Below are 27185 nucleotides of genomic sequence, written 5' to 3'. Positions count from 1 at the left end.
TGTGTGCTGATTTTAAGTCGACAGTTAATCCTCAGACTGTCATTGATTCTTTTCCTTTACCTAGACCGGACGAGCTGATGGATAAGTTAGGGGACGCTCGTTTCTTTTCCAAAATTGATCTCCGTGAAGCATATTTGCAATTGCCCCTCGACGAGCAATCACAACAGTATTTTGTCATAAACACGTCGTTGGGGTTGTTCCGTTTTCTGCGTTTGCCTTTTGGTTGTGCGTCAGCTCCAGCTGTTTTTCAGCGTTTTTTGTCCCAACTTTTGGCTAATGTGCCATCGTGTTGCAACTATTTAGACGATATTGTTGTGTCCGGTCGGACGCCTGCTGAACATTTCCGTAATTTGGAGTGTTTGTTTACAGTGTTGTCTCAGGCAGGCCTACGTTGCAACATCGATAAATGTTCATTTTTCCTTACGGAGTTGGAGTATCTGGGACATGTTATTAATGCTCAAGGCATTCATCCCTCCCAGTCACATTTGGCAGCTATTCGTGATTTGCCCGCCCCTCGCAATCTGCATGAATTGCAAGCAGTTCTTGGCAAATTGACATATTATATTAGGTTTATACCTAATGCATCACAGATTGCTACACCGTTGCATCGTCTCCGCCGCAAGAATGTTCCGTTTGTGTGGTCAGCTGATTGCCAATCAGCCTTTCAGCAGCTAAAAGAGGCTTTATTGAATGATCGTTGTCTGGTCCATTACGACCCTAACAAGCCTCTGGTGTTAGCTTGTGATGCTTCTTCTTTCGGTCTCGGTGTTGTCTCACCGAGTCGGTAACACCGAACGTCCTATTGCGTTCGCATCTAAATTGCTAAACAAAGCTCAGTGTAATTATAGCCAATTGGACAAGGAAGCGTTGGCTATTGTGTTCGGTGTCACAAAATTCCATCACTACCTCTATGGTAGACCATTCTATTTAGTAACAGATCACAAGCCCCTGACGTCACTGTTTCATCCGTCTAACCCAGTTCCTCAGCGGACAGCTCAGAGACTACAACGTTGGGCTCTTTTGTTATCACAATACCAGTATTGATACTGTATCGCCCTACAGCTCAGCATGCAAACGCTGACGCGCTTTCTAGATTGCCGATTGCTGCGGATGATGTCTTCGATTCCTCTGACGACTCTTGCCATCAGATTGACGCCGATGAGCATCAATCCCTCCGGGATTTTCCGATTGATTATCGTCAGGTGGCACGTGAGACAGCTACGGATCCTCATCTGAGTTTACTATTACGTTTTGTTCAACGTGGTTGGCCGTCCAAGGCAAAGGACATATCGGATCCTGTGGTTCGTCGCTATTATCCGAAACGTCATCTGTTGTCCGTTTCGCACGGAGTTTTGCTGTTACGCACCGAGAATGACCAGCTTCGTGTAGTGGTTCCCCAAGTGCTCCAATCCAAGGTCCTCGACTTGTTGCATCAAGGTCATTGGGGAGTGGTCCGCACCAAGCAGCTTGCCCGCCGTCATTGTACATGGATCGGCATTGATTAGCAGATTACGCAGATGTCTACAGATTGTTCGACGTGTGCCGAACACCAAGCTGCTCCGCCTCAACGCTATTTTGAGTGGGCACGCCCTGCCGGTCCCTGGCAGCGAGTACATATTGATTTCGCTGGCCCATATTGGCATTCTCGTTGGCTCATCGTGATAGATGCATTTAGTAATTTTCCGTTTGTTGTGCCCATGCAGTCTACAACGTCTGCACGAACTATACAGGCGTTGACTTCAATTTTTTGTATTGAGGGTCTTCCAGAAGTTTTAGTGTCTGACAATGGTCCACAATTTACCTCTGCTGAATTTGAAGGTTTTTGTTCTGCCAATGGCATTCGCCATGTTCTTACTCCGCCGTTCCACCCTCAATCGAATGGTGCAGCGGAACGTTTTGTACGCACATTCAAGGTTCATATGGACCGCCTTCGTGCTACGCACTCTCGTCAGCAGGCACTCATCACGTTCCTGTCGTCGTACCGGACCACGCCACGCGACGGCCCTTCGCCTGCGGAGCTTCTCCACGGCCGTCGTCATCGCACCCTACTACGGTTGTTGCACCCCCCGGATCGACCCGCCGCTTCTGAGCATCGCACGCGTTTTCAGCGCAACGACGCCGTTTTTTTCAGAGTTTATCACGGTCGCCGTCGTTGGGAACATGGTACCGTGATAAGTGTCCAGGGTCGCGGTTTTTATACTGTTCAAGGTGCTACTGGGGTGCACAGGAGGCATCTGAACCAGTTGCGCCGCGCTGGCCGCCCGGATTCTGCCGCTCGTTCTTTGTCCACAGATTTGGTCCGCGGCGGGTTCCAGCCGCGCCTTCCGACTTCGCTGCCGCCACCAGGGCAGCAGCAGCAGCCGTCGCCACTACCACGCCGACAGCCCGTCCCGTTGATGCCTCCCGCGCAGCTTCATCCGGGAGCGCCCCGGGTGGTCGCTCCGGCGCCTGCGGTCCCTCTTCAGTCGCCACCGCCTTCGGAGCTGATGGACGTCGACCCCTCAGCCGGGCCGCCTTCCCAAGCGGTGGCTGTGCAGCCTGTACTGCAGCCGCTTTCCTTGGGCACCCCCAAGGAGTCTGACACCGCAGCGCCTTGTCCGGCGCCCACTCAGCCGCCGTCGACGCAGCGTCAGGAGACGCTGCCTCTCTTCGTGGGTTCCGACGCCCCGTCGCGTCCAGTACCAGACGCTGCGCCCGTGGTCACAGGCGTGCACCCTGACCTCGGTTTTCAGTCGGTGTTTCCTGAGGCCCCGCACAGCCAATGCTGGGGTGCGGACCGGGGACTGCCACCGACAACAGTCTCCGCCCCGGTCTCTTCTGCTACGTCTGCGGCCAGACCCCTCCCCCGCCGTCGACGCTCGCCACGTCATTATTCAACGACGGTGCGGCGATTTGGGGGGGGGGGGAGGAGTGTTATATCCTAGCCAGTAATGCCAACTGAGCCCACAGCCAAAAAGGTTGGCAGCATCAAAGTCCGGACGCCGTCCGCATAAGCAGCGCCAGTGATACAGGAAATCGCCGCAAGTCTGCGCGCGCCACCGCTGGCTTCTGGCTTCTTAAGCGCTGGAGTCGCGAGCGCTAGGACAGTTCTGGATTCGCCGCTCAGTTGTATACTCGCCACCGAATTGTGTACCTGCTAGTCAGTTGTGTGTTCATCGCAGCAGATTTGTTGTTTGTCGTCAGCCGACGCTGACCAAGCCGCTCCAACTCGAACTAGACAGATTTCTGTAAACCATGTTCACCACTGTTTTCTGTATCGTCGTTAATAAAGATAGGTACCGACTTTCATTTAATCCGAGTGTTTGGGTTTTCATCTTTCTGTTCACTGTTCCAGCGGACCGGTCGGCCCGCTATTAAAAGTGTGGTGGTGACTTCGTAGGCCGTTTCTACAGCGAAGTGTTGTCGCTACGAAGGCCGCCACAAAAGAGACCATCTTTTTTTCAGCACTGGCGGTTACCTGAAATTTTTTTGGTGGCAGTTAATTTGTGTGCTTCCATTGATCTGACTGGCGCTTTGTTTCTGGATTGAAAAATGGCATCCACGTCTCATCCATTGTCACAACCGATGAAAAGGAAGTCCCGTTCATGCTGTCGTTGCGCGTCAACATTGCTTGGCAACATGCCACACGGGCAGCCATGTGGTCGTCTGTCAGCATTCGTGGCACCCACCTGGATGACACTTTTCGCATTTTCAGGTCGTCATGCAGGATTGTGTGCACAGAACCCACAGAAATGCCAACTCTGGAGGCGATCTGTTCAACAGTCATTCGGCGATCCCTCAAAACAATTCTCTCCACTTTCTCGATCATGTCGTCAGACCAGATTGTGCGAGCCCGAGGTTGCTTCGGTTTGTTGTCACACAATGTACTGCCTTCATTAAACTGTCGCACCCACGAACGCACTTTCGACACATCCATAACTCCATCACCACATGTCTCCTTCAACTGTCGATGAATTTCAGTTGGTTTCACACCACACAAATTCAGAAAACGAATGATTGCACGCTGTTCAAGTAAGGAAAACGTCGCCATTTTAAGTATTTAAAACAGTTCTCATTCTCGCCACTGGCGGTAAAATTCAATATGCCGTACGGTGCTGCCATCTCTGGGATGTATTGACAATGAACGCGGCCTCATTTTAAAACAATGCGCATGTTTCTATCTTTTTCCAGTCCGGAGAAAAAAAAATCGGAGGCCTTAGAACTTGAACGCACCTCGTAAAATGTGTCCCTTGTACGGGAATGATAATACTAATAAGTTAAAACGAAAATTGAGGTACCCATTTTTAGTATTAGTTATACAACGAGACCAATAAGACTTACATAATTGGAAAGGATCTTTGTCACATAATGTGCACAAAAAAGTCATCTGTGTACATAGCCGTAAAAGGAAGTAGATGGTTTCATGTTCATAACTCTGATGATACGTTCTGTATCGCGCATTAATATCACCATTTCGCAAACACTGAAAATTGAAGTGCTACCGTGCGTAGCGATCAAGTGCTGTGGTACAAAAGACAATTGAAAGTAACAACGTCTCGTTATACCACATTCTAAAGACATTCATGCTTGCATTGTTCATTTGCAGTAACACACGCATACCGTCAGTTACAATGCGACAACAGCTACGTCAACGATGTTTGTCAGCAGTGAATATCAAAATATCGTAGTAACAATGTATGTAAATAATATTGTATATTGAACTCGCTATTTCGCCTACATTTCTGCACTAACGGGTCAGACTGAAAGACAAAGAGCTAGAGAGACATAATTTTGTGTAGACAAAAAATAGGAACAATGTGGACGTTGATAACGATAATTATATTTAAATATGCATTGGACGTAATTCCAAATGATTTTGAAAGTTATAATGGTGATTTGATGAATATACAGTACAGATTTCCTAATGAAAATCATTTCGCGTCTGAGATTACTTTATGCAGTACAATGGCATTCATTTTCGGGTGTCACATTTATTTTTTCAACGCACTGTATCAAGGAATTACTTCAAATTATGAAACTATAAAGAAGAAATCCAACAGGTAATTCAAGGATATTCATAGTTACAATGCAGCATTTGCTATGCGTCAATATGCTTCTAAAATATGAGACAAAATTTTAAGTGGAGCATGTCACACACGGATGATGTCCACTGATCGAATTTCGACCACAGGCGGTAGTAGTAACATTTGCTGGATGTACCAATACAGGTACGATACGTAGTTGAGGACATATGGAAGTTTGTACGATGCTGCAGTCCACGTGCACGGGTGTCCGAAGGATCATTGCGTCTTACTTCTGAACAACCTATACACTGCAGTATCGTATGTATCCGCCGACACTGGGCAACTGAGTTACAATTGATAAATGTCTCCCCTGCACGGGAATATACATAATGAATCGACGTGTGCAGATTTTAGACACGTGGTTCACGACATATGAAGAGCTTATTTCAATAGTGGTACAAGTCCATTTTTGTTCATTCTGAGATACAGAGTCCTAAAGTTACATGACCGCTGAAAAATCTGCAGTTGAGATACCAGAAATATTAAAGTATATATACTTCTTAACAACCTGAATATTTCTGGCATCTCAACTGAAGTTTTTTCAGCACTCATTTAACTTTAGGACTGTACAAGGTGCGGCTAGAAAAAAACCGGACTGATGCTGGAAAAAACATTTATTTACAATTATTTACAATTTCATGTTATCTCCTTCAATGTACTCTCCTCCTCGGTCTCTACACCGCTCCATACGAATTTTCCACTGGTCATAGCAATGCTGCAGATCATTTTCGGTAAGTCCATACATTACTTCCGTCGCTTTTTCTTTTACTGCTTCAACAGTCTCAAATCTAGTTCCTTTCAAAGCTGACTTGACTTTAGGGAAAAGAAAAAAGTCACAGGGGGCCAAATCCGGTGAGTAGGGTGGATGATCTAAGATGGGAATGTTGTGTTTTGCCAAAAACGTCTTCACTGACAACGCACTGTGAGCTGGGGCATTGTCTTGGTGAAGGATCCATGACTTTTTTCTCCACAAATCGTTCCGTTTTCTCCGTACTCGCTCACGTAGGGTAGCCAGGACGCTAATGTAGTAATGCTGATTCACTGTTTGTCCCTCTGGTACCCAATCAATGTGCACAATCCCTTTGATGTCAAAAAAAAATCATCATTGCCTTGAAATTCGATTTTGACATTCGTGCTTTTTTTTGTCGTGGAGAACCAGGAGTTTTCCAATGCATCGATTGGCGTTTAGTTTCGGGATCGTAAGTAAAAAACCACGATTCATCGCAAGTAATAACATTTTGTAAGAAGGTGGGATCACTTTCAATGTTTTCCAGGATGTCAGAACAAATCATTCTTCGGCGTTCCTTCTGTTCAATTGTGAGACACTTTGGAACCAATTTTGAACACACATTGTTCATGTTGAAACTTTCGTGAAGAATCTGCCTAACACTTTCATTGTCAACTCCTGTTAGACACTGCTCTGATTGTTAAACGGCGATCTTGTCGAACAAGTTTACCGATTTTTTCAATGTTTGCATCAGTTTTTGCTGACAATGGTCTGCCAGTGCGAGTGTCATCACTGGTGTCTTCGCGGCCATCTTTAAATCGTTTAAACCACTCAAACAATTGTGTTCGCGATAAACAATCATCGCCGTACACTTGTTGTAACATTACAAACGTTTCACTTGCAGATTTTCCTAGTTTGAAACAAAATTTGATGTTAACACGCTGTTATTTCTGTACACTTAACATTTTCCGACGCACAGACAAAACGTCAACTACTTAAAACAGACGCCACGGGCAGACTGAGTGCAGGAGGCAGATGAAACTCGAGCAGTAGGCGGAGCGAGAGTCGCGTGACATGCCACGCGACTTTCAGCCTTATTGCATTCGTTTTATTGTTTCACCAGTACTAGTCCGGTTTTTTTCTAGCCACACCTCGTATGTCAGAATGAACACAAATGGACTTGAACCACAATTGAAATAAGCCCTTCATATCAAAGGTTGGGCCGGGCTGTGAGTCATGCCTGGATAGCCTAATGGTAAGGCGACCGCTCAGCGATAATTGGGAAAGTCGTGCTCGACTCCCGGGCCGGGACAGATTTTGACTGTCGTCATTCCACTATTCAGCTGTAGGCGGTCTATCTTCGCAACTACGAATACATTTCACGTCGTGTAAGAATATTCCTCTCGCAACAGACGATAGAACTACCTCGTGGGCTCGTTGAGATGTCGTAGTGCTGTTAGGTAAAAAATTGTACGGAAGTTAGGAACTAATCTGCAACTAAATGCACATAATTTATTTTAAGGTATGACACGTTTTATTACAGTCAGTAACTCTTGCAACAGCACCACGTTGAAATAAAATTATTTCTGCGTTCTTTCATTACACACGGTCGTATCACATGCTCCTACATCAATCCAACAAAGTACAAGAACACTTTGTATTAAGATGATCCCCCTTGGCTATACTTGAGTCAGAATTCATTCTGCGATGCGACGTTTAGCTTTGGCCACATCATTCGTTTCCAATCGCAACATGTTTAATAACGAAAACATGATATGTCATAACAACTGACTACTTCGTCACAATCGTGACGGTTTAATAATGTGACCTACCGTAACAAATGGCTACTGCCGTCACAACCTGGACCGTTTACTTTGTTCGTCACCCCGACATTCTCCGTAACAAACGTTTAATGGTATTTTGCAAATGGTTCAAATGGCTCGGAGCACTATGGGACTCAACTGCTGTGGTCTTAAGTCCCCTAGAACTTAGAACTACTTAAACCTAACTAACCTAAGGACATCACACACATCCATGCCCGAGGCAGGATTCGAACCTGCGACCGTAGCGGTCGTGCGGTTCCAGGCTGTAGCGCCTTTAACCGCTCGACCACTCCGGCCGGCAGGTATTTTGCAGCAAACGTACATATTTACAACACAACCAGCCACACAGCACTGATCACTGTGGCTGCCTCCGCCCTCACTACCGGCTTCGGAAATCGGAGTCTCTGCGACAGAAGCGAGATGCGGCCTCGAGCGTTGTAGACAAGGAAATTTCATGCTGCTCTACAGCGTGTGTGTTTGAACTTGGAACAAGTAAATATCTCGAAAAATACCCACAGTACGACAAAAATATTCCAGATGAAATGTTTATATTTTGAAAGTGGAAATCTGCCTGAGTGAAAACAGGACACCCTTTAACACCCCTTGCAGGTTGTCAAGTTCTCATTTTCCCCTCCCCACGCCCCCATAGCTATGCTTTACCTGAAACATTTCTTTCCATTCCTAGTAGGTGGTTCTCTAATCGACAAAATTAATTTTCCCCGCGTTTTGCAATTAAAGACCTACTCAGTTAGCTCTACACTGTAATATATGATAAAAATGTAAACTTTTTGTCCTAAATAGTAGATATATTAGTTAAAAATTTAATTTAATTTGCAATTTTGAATGTACAGTAAAACTTTCATGTGTAGACATTTCAAAATCTGAAAAATCATTTACTTTTTAACGTAATTGAAATGTGTGATGGTTGTGACTCACCAAAATGACAATAGCAATCCGTTGTAGTTGCTACATATTTTATTACAATCAAAAGCATTATAAAATCACAATCACAATAATACAGGAGACTGCTTTACAAGGCCAAATCAGTTGGACAAATAACATAAATTTCTTTAACCGGAACAAAACGCATAAAACTTGAAATTGTAATGTCACTAGGTAAATATAATCAGGTAAAGCTTTACTTAAATAGTACAAATGTCCATACGATTCCCATCAGAGGTCTCATTACTTCCAATCAGGTGAGGAAAAGGGTAAGAACACACATCTTATAAGGTTTGGCTAGCCAACTTTCCTAAACAAAACTATATACAAATGACTAAAACAATTAAGGTGGTGCTTTAATTTTGACCAAACCAATCTTCAAATTTTCTTACTCAGTTGATTAATCAACTGTATTCTTAGAATGATTACAACTGGAACACAGACCATATGACGATACCCCTAAAATGAGGTTGCTTCAATATTGCGTGTGAATTAGCAATAGACGCGAGCAGACCAAGGATTAAAATGAATACGAGAGATCCACGAGACAGGAAATGACATCCAATGTACTCAGCCTTGCACTGCAATTGAACTTCACATGCTATAATTCTCCACCGGAAAGATGGAATCACGCAACAGTGACAACATAACCCAAGATGTAAAGGACAGGACACAGCCTTCAATATCTCTCTCCCCCGTGGTGCTCTGCTCCCAATATGATCGCGTCGACCACTGCCAATTATCTGTAACGCAACACACATCAACGGCAGACAATACTCTGCGACATGAACTACACAATCTAGAGAACAGATGATCAGTACAACTGAATAGAGAAAAATTAGCCTCCGTGAGTTACTTGGCCAGTGCCAGCCCTTAATCTTTGATTAACAAGTTCGCAAAAAATTATGCCCTAAAGTTAAGATGACAAGAATTATCTCGGCGCACATTTAGAAGCCAAACTCCGAAATGAACTACAAGGTAGAATAGATGACGTATCTCGTTGTGTCTTGAAACGCCAGAGCCGGACTTAATCATTACTCGTTGCACTTGTAGCTACGTCTTTAACCACTCTTGATTTCGGTTGGTTGGGCGTAGCCACACTTCCTCAACTGCCGTCAAGATAGTTAGTCAAGACACCGAGGTAAGTGATAAACAACTAAAACAATTCCAAAGGATTTTTAGTACACTGGCATATTCAATTAAGCCGCGCGCAACCCACGGAAGCAAGTTGGCGACTCCAATTCAATCGACCGGCCTAGCTTACAACAGACTCGAAGGAGCTTGTCCTCCCGACCTCTAGGAAAACCAAATCACCATGGGCGTTGGATCTGCCCTCACGACTCAACACGGCGTAGCCGCTGGCCCCGTTCCTTCGTTGTCCGACTTGCCGTCCTGCCTACGTCAACAGTCCCACGTGAATCTCGCTCACCGACGATCCCGACACATCTCCCCAGTAGAGCGCACGCGCTGCTGTTAAATCCGCGCCGCCTAAGATGAGCAGAAAACAAACATCGAAGTCGACTCAAAGACAAAAATGGTGATCGATGGAAACTGGCACCAGAAACGCACCAGTTCAGTAGTGTCATTTACTGTTACTTTCGATGCCAGTTTTGATGAGCCTCGAAAACATCAGAATGTTTGATTTTGGCTAGTCGCCTCGAATCTCACCATCAGGCTGACTGTTTTCGGTGTATTCTTCCACCCAACCGCCATAAATCTCACGTCGGTGAGTACGCGCCCATTGAAGGAATACAATCCGGAAGCACTGTAAGGAAAAATATCGATAACAATTGTGACAGGCACATCTACGACGGGTACCAGATCAAGTGACTACCATGCCCTCCCGCTCGGTGCACCCTGCCGTAACGCCGGAGAATTTATAACGTCGAACGCGAAACGAATAGGCACCACTCATTTCCGAAGCCATTTCTGGCACGTTTGAAGTAATGTCAAGAGAAAATCCAAACAATTTTAATTTATCGTTAAGCTGTAAGGAAAACTGGAGGCTGCAGTTGCTTCTTATACCGAACGTTTACCTGACAGGCCACAATCTAGTAGAAACAGGACGTTGCCAAAGGACATGGGGTCTAGGGGGTCGGGATCACCCCCGCCCTCCATCATCTAAATGAAATTACGCATAACCCACTAGCCGCGTAATGAAAGTCGTAGACAAAAGGACCAACCAAAAGATTCCCTTTAGGGGCGTTGCTACAGCGTGTATGTAACGTAGCCCGACTCCGATGCGGGTATATAAGCACCGACATGTAAGTAAGGGATCACTGTGCCACTGCTGTCTTTCTGACGTACAGAAGGGAAATGTGGAAGTATGAGCTATGGTGACACTACTATCAAATGTCTCCGAACATAACCAACGCGCTGTTATTGTTTTCTTGGCTGCTGAAGGACAGATACTGGAAGACATACAGCGGAGAATGAAGAATGTGTATGGGACAGGCACGATGTCTGTCGGAAAGCAGCGTTGTGGAATGAAGCGAATGCCGTAACGAAGAAGTTACACCGACGCCAGTGGGAATCAGTCGATCATCCGCCCTGTAGTCCTGACCTCTCCTCATCCGGTTATCGCGCCTACGATTCCCTTAAAAAAAAACCTTGAATGGTCGGTAATTCCTGTCGTATGAGGATGTGCAACAGTTAGTTACGGACTTAATGATTATAAAGAATTCGCCTCGATATCAAATAGAAACCGGATAACCACGCCTACTTCGGAACACACTAAAACTATGAACTGCCTAAAGAGGCTTGGTCCAACAATTTTTTGGCGGTTTTTGGTTTTAGTGTGTTCCGAAGAAGGCGTGGTTATCTGTGCCGAAACCTAGATCAACATCCGGTTTCTGTTTTCAATCGAGGCGGATTCTTTATAATCATTATATTATTCACGATTGATGACTCGCTGCAATGTTAAAAGTTCTTAAGTTACGGACTTCTTCACGCAGCAGTATCCACACTGATTTTGCCTGGTAGCATACCGACTCTGGACTGTACGATCATCCAATGGAAACTTTCTGACTGCCCCCTTCTATTCTATTGAATCATATGATGAAAAAGGAATAAGCATTAACGATAAGCAACAATGCCGTTAGTATAATTACACATCGATATATCAATGACAATATCGATTTTTGTCTATCCCCATTTTAACCAAGTCCAACTATGGTACATTGTTGGCCTCACTTGAGTTCAGTTTTCGTTATATTAATCAGCTGAGTTCATACTTACAGCTTAACGTGCTGTGTGCTGTACTCATAGTTTCCAAGTACGGATAAGTCTTTAACAAAAAGAAGTAAAGCCGATTCCGAATTGTCCACTACTATAACAGGCTAATTATTCATCTGCAGCATTTAAATGTTAGCACTGTAGAGTCTATCAGTATTTCACATCGACGCGAAGTGATCAACTAAAATCACTGCATAAAAATACATTTTGTGTCGCCCAAACGGCGATGGCTGCATTTCGTTAAAAAAGTTGCTGAACATTTTATTCTTATTAGCCCAAATGTGGTCATCCGGTTGGTACTCAGTCACCAAATCCGGTTCTGGTACATAACGATGGGATGAGGCTTGTGGAGAGCAGAAGGGGTATGTGATGACAACACATTCCATACTTCGTTTCAAGGCGACTTTTTCAGTGGGCTTCTTGAGCTCGTCCGGGATGACTGTGCCTTTCATCCCCGCCCCTTTCGTCCGAAATCTGTTTATGCCCTTGTGACAATATTGTAACTGAAGTCATGAATTACCTGCACAATTAAATCTTAAAATTCCACTATTCAAATGAAGAAACATGCACAATCAAAGAAAAAACGAGCAACATCAGCATTCCATTTTTTTCTGTGATGCAATTTATTTTATTTGAAAACAGTGTGCAACAAGTAGATTTTCCAAATTCTCCAGCGACCGGGGTAGCTTTCTGCCTTCAATCCGTGGGTTCAAAAGACGAAGTTGTTCAAATGGATCTGCCGGTAAGAGTGAATACCGTTTTCGGTGGTTTCCCATTTTCAGTTTAGGTAAATGCCACAGTTTGGACGTTGTTGTAGGCCATAACCAATTACTTCCGAATTCCTTTCATTCCTGACAGAGTGCAGCTTCCGTTAGGATGCAGCGTTTCTGCTTCAATGAAAAGAACTGCATCGAAGGTCAGCCGAACATCTCTTGGGAGACAGCTGGCGGTAAAAGTCATATTTACATAGTAAGGCGGCTAGCGACCTTCATTTTATACTATGTTTCAGTTCGTAAAGATGGCTCACTTCTGGAATGGCAATATATCAGGCCATCAGTTTTTACTACAACAAAATGTACTGTTGTGAAACGTATTATTCGTGATATCCGCGAAATACAGACTCATTTCTAATGTATCATGTATTAGCAGTAGAGTTAAAACTAATGCATTAATTAATAGTATTTCATTGATCCTCAGCAACTGAAGTTGTATATATCGAAATAATTACGAACCAGTCGTATAAAATAAATTCAATTTTTTTACTGTTCCGGGCACTTAGTGTCCTTCATCTGACAGTTATAGCTATTGTATGGCCACGGTATTTTGCTGTATGCATCTCATTGTTGACACTCACAAGTAATGCGATAGGTATAGCCTTCTGATGAAAGGAACTAAGTGCCCGAAACTGCTAAAGACATAATTTTTTATGTATCTGGTTACTGATATATGCCCGAATAAATGTTAAGATCCCTAAACTATATTTCATAGTATGTGTTATTCTGGCCTGTTTTTCAGATAAATTCGGTTCTTGTTGTTTCAAGTTCATTGTTCAAATAATAATGTGTAAAAAGTTATTGACTCCTTAAGGAGCCGAAGAATTTTAATGAAACGAAAGACACTTTAGCAAAATTTGAGACACTACTGAGGAACTTTTGATATTATGATGTGCTGAAGGAAGTCTGTCTTGGTTACAGATATATCGCGAGTTTGAATGCAAGTTTGTACAAGAAACGTAGCTCTTATCAAAAGCGATAAGAACCTGTTTAGCTTTATACAACCTGGAACAAAAATTCTTCCGCTGTGCGATAGTGCACAGTATATTAGAAGACTGAGCTACGTTTTGTTAGCAGTTCGTTTCACAATATAGTGAAACTGTTATGTCGCCAAATAAAGAAATAATTTACTTAGTTTTATCCATAGTTCTAAGCGTTTCTTCCTATACTGCCTTACTTTTGTAAGATAAAGAACAATCGTCTTCAGTCACAATCGCAATTTCATTACAATTCACAATCCATTTCGAGTCCTGAGGTTTTATCATCAGGTGGTTTTACAGGCTATATAGATTTTTTTTACTTTACTCACACTTAGCTTAATTCTGATCCTTGTAAGATTACAGTGGTATATTTCAAAGTGGTACTTTGTGAATATAAAGCATCCACTGCGGCAAGGCCGTTGCCCACACTGTGAATATAAGTTTCGGAAAAAAAGATAAATCGGTAAATAAATTCCTGTTTCCAGTAGTGGATATATGGTATGAGTTTAATACACTTACGTATATATATATGTGTAAATTTCCAAATAAATATGTTTACGCATACTGCGCTTCAAAACCATGCATCTATTAGTGGAAGTACTAAGGTACCTTTCGATACGTCTTGGTTTTGTAAATTTGCATTCACAATGTGCCACATTGTAATATACCACTGTAATCTTATCAGGATCAGAATTAACCTAAATCTCAGAAAAGAAAAAAAATGATGTGGAATGTTAAAGCTCCTTCAGATAAGACCTCATGACTCGAAATGCATTTGGCGTTGAAATTACATCGCGATTGTGACTAAAGGCGGCTATTCTTTATTTTATGAAAGAAATATTTAATCGCGTAGTTGGTTTTTTTTATATGTTATGCCTTTTTAAGAAAATATTTTCCTGCATAGTTTAATAGAGCAAATACTGTTTCTATGGCCGTCTCCGGAAAGCAAATTATGTAGACAAAATAAATAAATAAATGTGCTTTTAGTATAGAATAAAAATATAAAAATTATTAAGTTTTTTAAAGTCCTCTTTAACAAAGCGGACCCCCTCCCTTTTGACAAAATCCTGGTCGCATCCTTGAGCAGAACTGTTTATTGTGTTGTAAAACAAGTTACTACCAAAGGAAGTGTTGCGTCTAGAAAAAACTCATGGAGCAGCTGTTACGGGAAACAGAAACAAATTGCAGTACGGTTCTGTACAATATAATCCGTTAAAGTAAATTCAGTTTTAACATAAATATAAACTATTTAGTACAAAAACGTTTACATTTTATCGTAAATGTAATTTAGAGTCAAATTAGTTGGTTGTTAATGGTAAAATCAGGGGAAAATTTGAATTTTGTCGATTACAGCGGTATCTGCCAGGAATGGAAAAATATGTTCCCGGTAACCCATAAGTATTTTTTGGCATAGACACGATTCTTGGTTCCCATTTAAAAATAAAATGTTGACCCATTCCCTGTTGTTGAAATGTGTATGAATTCTTATGGGAATTAAGTGCTAAGGTCATCAGTCCCTAATCTTACACACTACTTAACCTAAATTATCCTAAGGACAAACACACACACCCATGCACGAGGGAGGACTCGAACCTCGGCGGGACCAGCCGCACAGTCCATGACTGCAGCGCCTAAGACCGCTCGGCTAATCCACGCGACCACAGTCCATGTAGGGAGGGCTTGGGGATAGCCAATTTTAGATGACAGTTCGCCCTTTGAAAGTACTGAATTTTCATCTGGAACATTTTCTTGAAATAATGGTTCAAATGGCTCTGAGCACTATGGGACTCAACTGCTGAGGTCATTAGTCCCCTAGAACTTAGAACTAGTTAAACCTAACTAACCTAAGGACATCACAAACATCCATGCCCGAGGCAGGATTCGAACCTGCGACCGTAGCGGTCTTGCGGTTCCAGACTGCAGCGCCTTTAACCGCACGGCCACTTCGGCCGGCTGGAACATTTTCTTCGTACAGTACGTATTTTTCGAGGTATTTACTTGTTCAATGTTGAAACAGAGACCCTGCATTTGGTGGCACTCTGTTTAGCCAATAGCATTCGAGACCGCATGTACCAGGTGGGAGACACCATGATAAATTGACCGTACAAAATTAATCATCGATAAAGCAGATGCCAGATTGAGATTCATTGCAAGAATCCTATGGAAATGCAGTCCGAAAAGAAAGGAAGTGTTTTACAGTACAATTGTTCGCCCACTGGTTGAATACTGCTCACCGGTGTGGGGTCCTTACCAGACAGGGAAGATAGAAGAGATAGAGAAGAGCAGCGCGCTTTGTTACAGGATGATTTAGTAATCGCGAAAGCGTTACGGAGATGATAGATAGACTCCAGTGGAAGACTCTGCAGGAGAGACGCTCAGTAGCTCGGTACGGGCTTTTGTTCAAGTTTCGAGAATATACCTTCACCGAGGTGTCAAGCAATATATAGCTCCCTTCTACGTATATATCTCGCGAAGAGACCGTGCGGATAGAACCAGACAGATTAGAGCCTACACAGAGGCATACCGACAATCTTTCTTTCCACGAACAATACGAGAATGGAATAGAAGGGAGAACCGATAGAGGTACTCAAGGTAACCTCCGCCACGCACCGTCAGGTGGCTTCCGGAGTATAGATGTAGATGTAGATAAGTCAGCAAAAGGCAACGCTGGAAACGCCACATCGTCATCCTGCCCATACAGTGGGACATGTGACATATTGCACAGTATTATAAATATCGTTACCAAGTGTTTGTTTCAGGATAGGGATACACCTTCTCTTTTGGTTAATTTTACTTTTATTCCAAGGCCTTCTCAGCATACCCTTCATATGGCAACAATCGTCAGTTAAAGCAGGGAAGTCGAGTGCACCATCTGCTTGCAAACTGTGTAGCCTTTATTCTGTCTGCTATCGTATTTTAACTGTTTGTGTGTCATACTTTATTACGCAGGAATTGCAGACCAGTGCAGTATTCGCTTAAACCAGCGTGGAAAACAACCAAAAAACCACTCATTAATCCGCTGGGCCGTTTCCATCTCGATCTCTCTCTCTCTCTCTCACCTCCCTGTCTCTCAACCTGCACGTTAATCTACATGAACAGATCTCAAGTATGTCAATAACAACATAGACTAAAAACTTGAGTAATAAGACACAGAAGAATTAAGACATCAGCTGCAGCGATCATTGGTTTCTATAAAGGGGGCAAAATGAAAATTTGTTCAGGCTGGGACTCGAATCCAAGTGTCCTGCTTACTAGGCAGTTGCGCTCACACTAGGCCGGCCCGAAGCCGTGGTCAACACAACCACACGGCCTGTCTCGGTACACCTCCTGTCAGACCCAAATCTTCGACTTGTAGCACACTCACTACTGCTTATTCGCCTCATTAGTAGCGACATCTCGCCGATTCACATAAGAGGTCGAGCTTAGTGGGTATCTGCACTGAAGATATAATTGGCCATCATCCCCTTAACTATATACGTGGTGTCTGTTCTTTCGGCCATTTCCAAAAGAACAGAAGCAAATTTGATCTTGCAGCCGTTATGAATCAAGACACGAAGGAATTGAAGACATTAACTACTAGTGGGCATTGACATATATGAACGGGATGAGTTGAAAATTTGTGCCGCACCAGGATTGGAACTTGGTTGTCTTATCTACTAGGCCATGGCGCTGACTACTACGCCATCCAGAGTGGTCATCGAATCCGCATTGACTAGCCTAGCCTGTCAGGCCCAAATTCTCAAATTATACCACACACTACTGATATAGTAGTTCAGCTCATTACCCTCATTAGTCGCGGCATGTCGCTGATTCCAGTAAGAGTAAGAGTCTGGTTTGCATGTGCACTGAGAGGTTCGTTGGTCGTCGTCGCCTTAATTATATAAGTGGCGTCTGTTCTTTTGCACATGTCACGATCAATGAGGGTAATGAGTGGGGGCACTAAGTCAGCAGTGTGTGGTGTAAGCTGAGAATTAGGGTCTGACAGCAGACGTGTTGGGGCAGTTTGTGTGGTTGTGGTGACCACTGATCGGCGTAGTGGTCAGCTCAACTGCATATTAACCAAGACACCCTGGTTCGAAACCCACTCCTTCAACTTGCCATAGTAATAAAAATCATTTCCCACTGTGTCTTGATTCATAGAAACTGCAGGATCAAATTAGCATCTGTTCTTTTGGAACTTTCAACAAAGAGCAAATATCACATATATTGAGCAGTGCTGCAGCTTGCGTTGGTGCCGTTGCTAGGTTGGCATCGTTTATTTGGTATAGTTACGGTTGTCGTCTTCTTCTAGTGTTCATTGGCGGCACTCCGTTTTCAAGCTTTGTCTGTCCGCTAGTGGCAGCAGCGGCGGTTATCGATATCTAAGAAAGGTGGTATTAACTTTGGGGTACGTGGTGGTTTTTCTGTGTCGTGTGAGTCGGAAGTTCGGTTGTGGACGGACGAGCAGCCAGGTCCGCTCGGCGCGAGAACAGGCCAGAACCACTGACGGAACTCATGTACTGCTGGATGGAGGGGCTGTAGTCGCGAAGGGTACAACCTCGTTGTCGACCGGACCCAGGAAGTTTAAGCTGAGTGGACCTTAATTCAAGTAGTGATACCTCCACCATTGAGATCTTCCCATTTGCTTGCTTCTTGCTGTTCGCAGTGTCGCCGAGACGAAGACCAGCGAGCGGAGCGTAAGGGGAAGGTAAACCTAATTATCCTTCCTCCACTTCTTACTATTAATTGCTCCAATCTATATTTTATTATTTATGATGTTCAACCAGTGGTATTTTTCCTGCCTAGTGTCCGCTAGCGCCTCAGTTACCTGCCCTGGAGCTTAGTGTATGCTACGGCAGTGTACTTTCCCTCGCTTTGCCGCTGCTATCCGGAAAGAGGTGTATTTCAACAGCTTCCTTGCTTTGTGGGCCGGGTGATGATTCTTTTTTTTTTTTTTCCTTCTCTGATAGTAGTGGTTCCTTTCTGCTTCTGGATGCTCTAAACACTGGAGTCTGAAGACGTAGTGCTGACCACCAGTACATGCTTGGGTGCTATTCCATCGTTGCATAGATCTTCGGACGGTGATAGATTTGGCCAATGATTATTGGTCATGTGTTTAAACTGCCACTAGTCTGAGTTACCATCTCGTGAAGTGAATGCAACTCCTGTCTGCCTGTCTCATCTCTTGTGAAGTTTTGAGGGACTTTCCGAAGTCGATCTTTGGAACAACGTCTGTGGCCCACCTCCTCCCCTTTCGTTTGGTCACATTTGATGACTGTTTTTTCAAAAAAAAATAATATTTTAATAACTGTAATTTCAATTTTGAAGATGTTTAACTGGTTCTTAAAGGATTGTTATTCAGTCCCTCAGCCGTGAAACAGTTTTTAAATTATCCCTATTGCGGCCTTCAGCCGAGAAATAGATTGAATTTGTTGTCATTAAGGCCTTCAGCCGTGGGTGTTACTTGTCTTAAAATTTTGATTCGACAATTGTATTCTAGCAGTGAGATTTTGATTATTGTTCTCTCAAATATATTTTATTGACTGTAATTGCAGGTTGAAGTAGTTTAACTGGTTCTTAAGGTTGCCCGTGAAACAGTTTTTCAATTATCACTACTGGGGCCTTCAGACGAGACTTAGTTTTAAATTTGCTGTCATTAAGGACTTCACCCGTGGAACACTTCTTAATTTATTGTCAACTTTTATTTGTTGTTTTTTGAAAATAAAGTGAACGTTATTGAAAAATAAACTAACCAACAGTAATTGATTACGGCCCCGTCCGCAATCGTATTTCAGTCCTGCCTTCCTTGTTGCCAGGCCTCATATATAACTTGTGAAAGATTCCTGACCAACTTGTGCAGTCTCCTTTGGTTTCCTTTAGGTATTACCGAGTAATCGCGACCGTCGTTGACATCATCTACCCAATACATTGTAAGCTGAGAAGCATAAGTTGAGAGCAGCATCGACATAGTATAGAGATACTACAGAAACGTTTTACAGCTTTTCACTGCCTCGGCATGAGCTTTACACGTCCCCGGGGTAACAAGCCCCAGCCGATGTTAAGCCCTGCCCGGTGCGGCATTTCTGGATAGAGCTGGCCTTCTCCGGAGGATTCTGACCCTGTGACATTTCACTGAGCTCCGGAAAGGAACTGCCACGAGCGAAGTGAAGTGCGCCAACGCCGCGCGCAGCGTATTCAACTGCATCCGCCACACCTTAGCAGGCGAAAGGAATTCTGTGTAGTGCTTTGCGGAAAGTCCTGAGGCAGACACCTCGTTTCGTCTGCACCGCAGCAATGCGCAAAAGAGACGAATGCCTGACACTTCGTATTTACGTGAAATGTAAGGAATTTTCTATACATGTGTATGGGGTGTGCTAACTGGTCTGGCTGGTATTGCCAGATTTATGGATAATACTAAACTTTACAAATAGCACGCTTGATTTAAGCATACTCGCAGGATAAGCTATATTTAACATTTACCAATAAAATTGTGTTGCCATCTGTTTCCATCCTTTTAGACCTGTAAGGTTTATATTTAGTGCCAGGGTGCTCAACCGATAACAAAGGGACTTAGGCAGGAGAGGGAAATGTGGTGTCGCAGATAGGGGCAAGAACTTCATGACACTTCCTTTTTATAATTACTCCTTTAGCAGTCATTATTTATAAGCATTTATTTATAGCATTAACAAGAAGAACAGAACAGGCTTGTCCTGACGTCATAAACTGCTGTGCAAATCTTACGGACAAAAGTAAATTTCGCAGTGATACATCCGCAAAACTCGATGAATCTTGGGTGATACATAGAAATAACTACTATAGTATAGAACTAGAGGTAATTGAAAAACATACGCAGTGAGACGAATAGAAATAATGCTTATATTCGTTAACAATAATGACACTGAGGTCACCTGGCGCCAACAGAATACTTTCACAATCGGAGGAGATAGTTGATCAAAATTTCATGGGAAGAAACTGCCGCAACAAAAAACATTTTTGTTTTAATGCACAGATCGCTTATCATGTCCGACGCACTCTCCACCCTATTTTGCGATGGTAAAAAATAATCTAACCTTTTTTGAACATCTTGATGTCTCCGTTAGTCCCCTGTGATGCGGATTACACACCACATTCACCAGAACAGGAAGGATAAGTGTGGTTCAAGTGGCTCTAAGCATTATGGGACTTAACATCGGAGGTCATCAGACCCCTGGACTTACAACTACTTAAACCGAACTAACCTAAGGACATCACAACATCCATGACCGAGGCAGGATTTGAACCTGCGACCTTAGCGGTCTCGCGGTTCCAGACTGTAGTGCCTAGAATCGCTCGGGCACTCCGGCCGGCATTTTCGCTGTGCAAATAATTTTTGAAAACTAGTGTATGCCGACACTAGCGACATGTGGTGACCTTACAACAGAAACAGCTTGTGGCTACTGTGCAGCAGCTTGTTTTGAACATTAGTGCTACTGACAACATGACTCGTGCATATCATGTTATTTATACATATTTGACGATGATGGTGCTGATTCTGTATTTAACATTTGGCAAAGCCAGCATGGCTGCAGTGCATTAGAATTTGCTTTTTATAAAGCAAGTATGCCTCTTCATACTTAAAAGCGCACAAATGCATATATTTGTCAGTAGTACTTATCATTATGGTCTATGTATTGCTTTCGAGCTTTAGATAATCTGCAAGTATATTTATGTTTTTCCCATTTTTGCTGCAGATCTGATGATGGTCATTATCGACCGAAACCGCTAAACTGTTAACAAAAAGTTTATGACCATAGACGTAAATTAAAGGAAACTCAAGCAAGTATTTACAGTCAAATGGCATTTTTCCCACTACGCAAATATCTTGTCCACATCATTTTGCAACTGCTTGTTATATTCTGATGACTCTACAAGACAGTGAGAGATGACCTTAGAAGACTGAAAACAATGTAAGAGGGTTGGTTGGTTGATTTGTGGCACGGGAAAAACAGCGATGTCATCGGTCGCATCGGATTAGGGAAGGAAAGTGAAGGAAGCCAGCCGTGCCCTTTCAAAGGAACCGTCTCGGTATTTACCCGAAGCGATTTAGAGAAATCACGGAAAAACCTAAACCAGAAGTCCGGACATGGGTTTGAACCGTCGTCCTCCCGAATGCGAGTCCAGTGTGTTAACCACTGCGCCACCTCGCTCGGTAATCTTTCAGGGCGCCCGCACGGTATCTCAGCGTGTTCGGTCAGAGGGCAGATTGTCCTCTGTAATCAAAAAAGAGACACACAGAGAGAGAGAGAGAGAGAGAGAGAGGGCTGCTCAGATTGTCTCCTACGCCATTTATGTAGATCCTTCTCCTTAACTCGATGACTTTCCGTCAGTTATAACAACATTATTGACAGGAATTCACGAGTACAACCGTTTAACTTAGGCAATACTCCGTAGGCACGCAATTTGATTCGAAGATGCATGTGAGGAATTGTGTCAAAGACCTTCTGGAACTCTGAAAATATCAAATCCGTTTGAAACCCCAGTCGATAGCACTCATTACTTCTTGAAAATAAAGAGCTAGTTAGGTTTCACAAGAGCGATATTTTCCGAATATGTGCTGATTATTCTTCAATAAATCGTTTTCTTCGAGGTAATTCATAACGTTCTAACATAGTCCATGTTCCAAAATCATACTGTAAATCGACGTTAGTGATATAGATCTATAAATCAGCGGATTGTTCCTACTTCCTGTCTGGAGTATTAGCGTGATTTGTGCAACTTACCAGTCTTTAGGTACGCATCTTTCGACGAGCGTGCGGTTGTATATAATGGCTAAGTATGGAGTTATTGTATCAGCATATTCTGAAAGTTATGTGATTGGTGTATAATGTCGACTGGAGATGTCACCTTTATTAAGTGATTTAAGCTGCTTCGGCACACCGAGTATATCTTCTTACATTAAGACAGTGGACAGAAGAAAGCGACGTATGCCTTTGTGGGGCACATTTGGTAGTGGTAAACAGAGGTAGTTGCCAGAGTTACATCAAGAGGATTATAGCGCGGCGGTGTCCGCCGGGGTAGGTGAATCTGGCTTTATTCAGTTTGTTGTTCTATGAAAGCACGGTAAGGACGTGAGGAGTTCGGTTGTGCCAAAACTATGGTGAACTGTTTTGCATCGAATGGCCGCGATGGCATAGAGTGGTAACATTTTTAAATTACAGTTGTTGAATAGAATAATGCCTTTTTAATGCTGGATATTAAGTTTTTATTTTTTATATTATGCACTCAGACACGTTTTTCCTAAATTACCAGGCATCTTCAGCATACCATTTGCCCTTGTTACTTATAGACTTAGAACTTTTCATTGAGGTATCAATAATAAAATGTTCTGCGTGTATTGTGTCTTTCGTTTTTGTACGGGTTGCCAGTTTCCTCAGGTTTTGCTTTCAATTGTTTTTCTGTACATTGCAGTGCCTTTGTTCTACAGAAGTGATCCGAAGGAACAATGCATCGTATTACGGAGCAACACAGCCACCGGAATATCGTATTTATGCACTGTCACCGGTAAAGCGACTTCCAATTAAAATGTCTGCCCATACAGGGATATACATAATGAATGTACCAGTACAGGTCGTGGGCACGTGGTTGACCACATATGGCAGTTAGTTCTGTCTGTGACAAGCGTTCAAATAGCCTAATGATAAGGAGACTGTTCGCAGTAAGCGAGGAAGCCGGGTTCGAGACCCAGTCAAGCACAAATTTTCACTGTTTTCATTCCATGATACGGCTGATGGTTGTCTTCATTCGCAACTGCGAATACATTTCACGTAAAATCAAACATTTTATTGTGACGGCATGACACAATTGGTCTCTCATTGTTTGTTGTTGAGAAACAAATACGCAGAAATCAATGATAAAGATGTAGAATGTTAATAGCGTTCGTTTCATTTAAACAGCTTTAAGAGTTAGAACAGTTCAGGGATGTATTCCCGGTCCATAGTGTCCAACGGGCATAATATTTCGGCGATCAGACATGTCGCCATCGTCAGGTGCTCCGGTGAACTGAGCTAATGGTTGCTTTGTGTCATCTCGAGGCTGCAGCTTCATAGGTTGAAGTCTTAGCAGGTCTAGCTGCTTTTCCTTCTTCTTCCTTTGGTTGATTTCCAGTTCATCGCGTCTAGGTTCATCTCTTCTGGTTTGACATACTTCCTTTTCCTTCCTCTTGCTGCGTGAGCAGCGTTGCTGCTCTCGTAGCAAGTCCGGCCAACTCATTGTCTCTCGCCAGTGCATCTGGTTTCATAATTTCTTAATGAGAGGATTCGTAGATCTTGTCGTGTTGGCGTAGAGGAGTCTCGCCGACTGCTTGAAGTGGTCCTTCAGCGTCAGCACGCCCGTTATCCGATGCAGTTCGGTCATGCTGAAGTCACACGGAACATGTAGTGCCAGTCTCAGGCACCTGTTCTGGATCTGTCTGGAGACTGATGATATGTCTCGGTGGCATTGCCCCACACCACAGCGGCGTATTCCAGCACTGGCCTGATAAGTGCCAGTGTGGAGACAGTGTGGTCTTGGGATTGAGGAAGGAGTAGAGGAGGCGCATCCTGCCAAGCTTCTTACCCCGTATTTCAGTGATGTGCTTCTTCCGTGTAAGGCGATGATCCAGTGTGACGCCCAGGTAGCGGCGGTGTTCGACCATGGGATGGGGCCTCCCATGATGCGGATTGGTGGCAGAGCTTCAGGTATACGTTTCCTCGTGAAGATCGCAGCCGGACTTGGCGGCCCAAGCTCCCATCTCGTTGCAGGCTATTTGTACTCACATCAGATGTGGGTTGCTGCTCTTGGTGTAGAGGGCTGTATCATCGGCATACAGACCTGTCTGCACCCGTTGCGTTCGCGGCATGTCTGCAGTGAATAGGGTATACAAGAGGGGCCCCAATACTGAACCTTGGGGGACTCTGGCGGCTATTGCACGTGCTGTTGAGGTCCCATCTTCACATGGAAGGTGCGTCCCGCAATGTAGGAGTGCATCAGGCGGGCGTATGATACCGAAACTCCCTGTATTAGTAACTTGTAGTCTAGTCTGTCGTGCCACACGCTGTCGAAGGCGCGGGAGACGTCTGGAAGTACCGCCCCAAGGCACTCCCTCTTCTCTTCTCCAGCGCCCCCATCACCTGCTCCACTAGTCGCAGCAGTTGGTGTGTTGTCCCGTGCCCCCTCCTGAAGCCGAACTGCTCGTCGGGAAACGGGCCTTCTTCTCCGACGTGACGGCGCAGTCTCCTGACGTAGATTCGCTCTAATACATCTGAGGCTGTGGGCAGCAGGCTGATGGGCCGGTAATTTTGCGCCAACCTGTTGTCTTTGCCACCACCTCCGCATGTTTCCTCATGGAGGGGGTAGTGGCCGGTCCTAAGGATGGCGTTGGGTAGTTTCACACCCTCTGGGGCGACCCCCTTCGGGATAGCGCCACCGACGTTAACGCACCCAACCGCTTTGCGCTGGTCGTGGTGCCGTAGCTGCCGTTGAACCTCTTCTTCCGTTGTAGGTTCCATGGAGTCCTCAGGGTCTTCTGCCACGTTGTATACACGGAGCCTATCTTCCACCATTCGGATGTGGTCTTTATCCACTTTTTCTTCAACTAGCTTCAAGATGGCCCCAAAGTTATCGACCATTACCCCATCTTTGGCGTCAGCGTCGGCAACTGCATGCTGTCCTACGTGTGGCGGCGGGACTCGTTGCCTCCTGCCTCCTTGTTTGCTTGCCAAGCAATGCCGCCTGCGATGTTCAGGGTCTCTATTCTCCCAGCCCAGTCCCTGTTCCTGTGTTCCGCGACAGCGTACTTTATGGCGCGGCGCATTCGGTTGTTCCGAATTTTCTTCGCCACCTGGCGGGTGACGTACCACTTCCGGACCAGCTGGTTCTTATCCCGAATCATCTGTAGGATGTCGTACCGGGTGGGAGAAATCCCGCGGCTTCTGACGTCTGTGCTGCATTGCTACATCAGCCGTGCTGATCGCGAGATGCGTGAACGCTGCGAGTGTGGCGTCCCGGCACAGCGGCTAGCGTGTTCCCAGTCAGAGTTGAAGAAGGTCTTGGGTGCTACAGGTGGTGCGGCCCCGTCTCTGCTCAGATCTAAGATCACTGGCAGGTGATCTGAGGACAGGGCCACATGTGTCGTTGCGACTGCGTCGTGGGTCACCCCTTTGATGATCGCAATGTCCAGTACATCCAATGAAGGTCACTTGACCCACTGAAGTGCTGACTCCGACGCCTGTTGCTTTTAGTAGCGTCAGCTCTGGTAGTTAGATTTGGTTGTGTTGTAACGTTACTCTTACGTAGACCGCAGTTCCACAGCATGCTGTTGTTCTATAGTCACGATAGCACCGACGTTTACGCCAGGCTTTAGCCACATCTCACACACGAGGCACACATCCAAGACCTCGTCGCGTGAAAACCGCCAAAAATCGCCCTCTTGGTGCCTTATGCTGTTTGCGTACCATACGTAAACGGTAAGACCTATGATGCGATTAGACATAATGGGTGTTATTGGCTTCTCTTGTGGTGTTCGCCTGGTAGGCCGCCATCAGTGCAGACACGTTCATCTGCGGTAGTCGGAGTAGCAGCTGTTTGAACTCGTAGTTCTGCGGCCTCGGTGGTTGCAGTGGTCGGAGGTGGCGGGGCGGGCGTAGGTGGTGGTGTGGTGCAAGGCGTGTTGCTCGGCGTGTTGCCTTGTCTGTCTTGCAGGCGTTTCCCATGCGGCCACTGCTGCGGTCGCCGCTGATAGTGCAGTAGCGTAGTTTCTTCCCGGCTGAAATCGCTGGTGCCTGCCGCCCTTTTGCAGCTTTTTTGAAGGCTTTGCAGCCGCAGAGACTGACGAAGTGTTCTTCATTGCAGTTGCCATACGTGGGTGTCTTCTCGATCCGGCTCAGGTGCTCCCCACCACACTTTACGCAACGTGGGACATTGTGCAGTATTTTGCCCGGTGGTGGATTCCCTGGCAGTTGAAGCATTGAAGCGGGCCTCTCTGCCTCCTCAGTTTTTCAACTGTGGCCCCGTTGACACTTAACACTCTCGTTTCTTGAAAGATCCTCTGGTGTGTCACCCAGTATGACCTGGAAGAGCGGTGTGTCTGCGTTGTCCTTCGCCGACATCATCCTGGATACTGTCCTTATGGTGTACCCCTTGGCCTCAAGAAGCTCCTTGAGGTACTGGGGTCCATACTGAAGGGCAGGCAGCGCAAGACTACTTTCAGCGTCTTTGTAGGTTCCGACAACTACGTGAACCAGTTAAGACCACGGCTTTCAATGACGTCATTAACGCTTGTGTAGTCTTCGTAGTAAAGTTGTTCTTGGCGACCGTGAGGATCGCCTGTTCTACTTCTTTAAAGGAGCCCGGCCATTTCACCATGATAGGTGGTGGCGGGGAACCATTGCTTCTCTGCGGCTGGTCTGCAGTCTCCTCCTTCCCTTCGAGCTCAGCAAACAGGTTTTGCACAATCATGCCTGCAGCAGTGGCATCTGTACTGCTCTTCCGATCTTCTTACGTTTCGGTATTTGTAACCTATCCGCGTCAGTGGTCGTCTTAGGGGTTTGCACGCTTTCGACGACGCCTGTCTTCGTGTTTTCAGTTCCGGTGCGGCTGTGGGAGCGGCGGCGGTCGCACGTTTCCGGTATCTTTCCGGATTCGTTTCC

Source organism: Schistocerca nitens, chromosome 1, assembly GCF_023898315.1.
Source record: "Schistocerca nitens isolate TAMUIC-IGC-003100 chromosome 1, iqSchNite1.1, whole genome shotgun sequence".
Lineage (NCBI taxonomy): Eukaryota > Metazoa > Arthropoda > Insecta > Orthoptera > Acrididae > Schistocerca > Schistocerca nitens.
Note: the sequence above shows the minus strand (reverse complement) of the source record.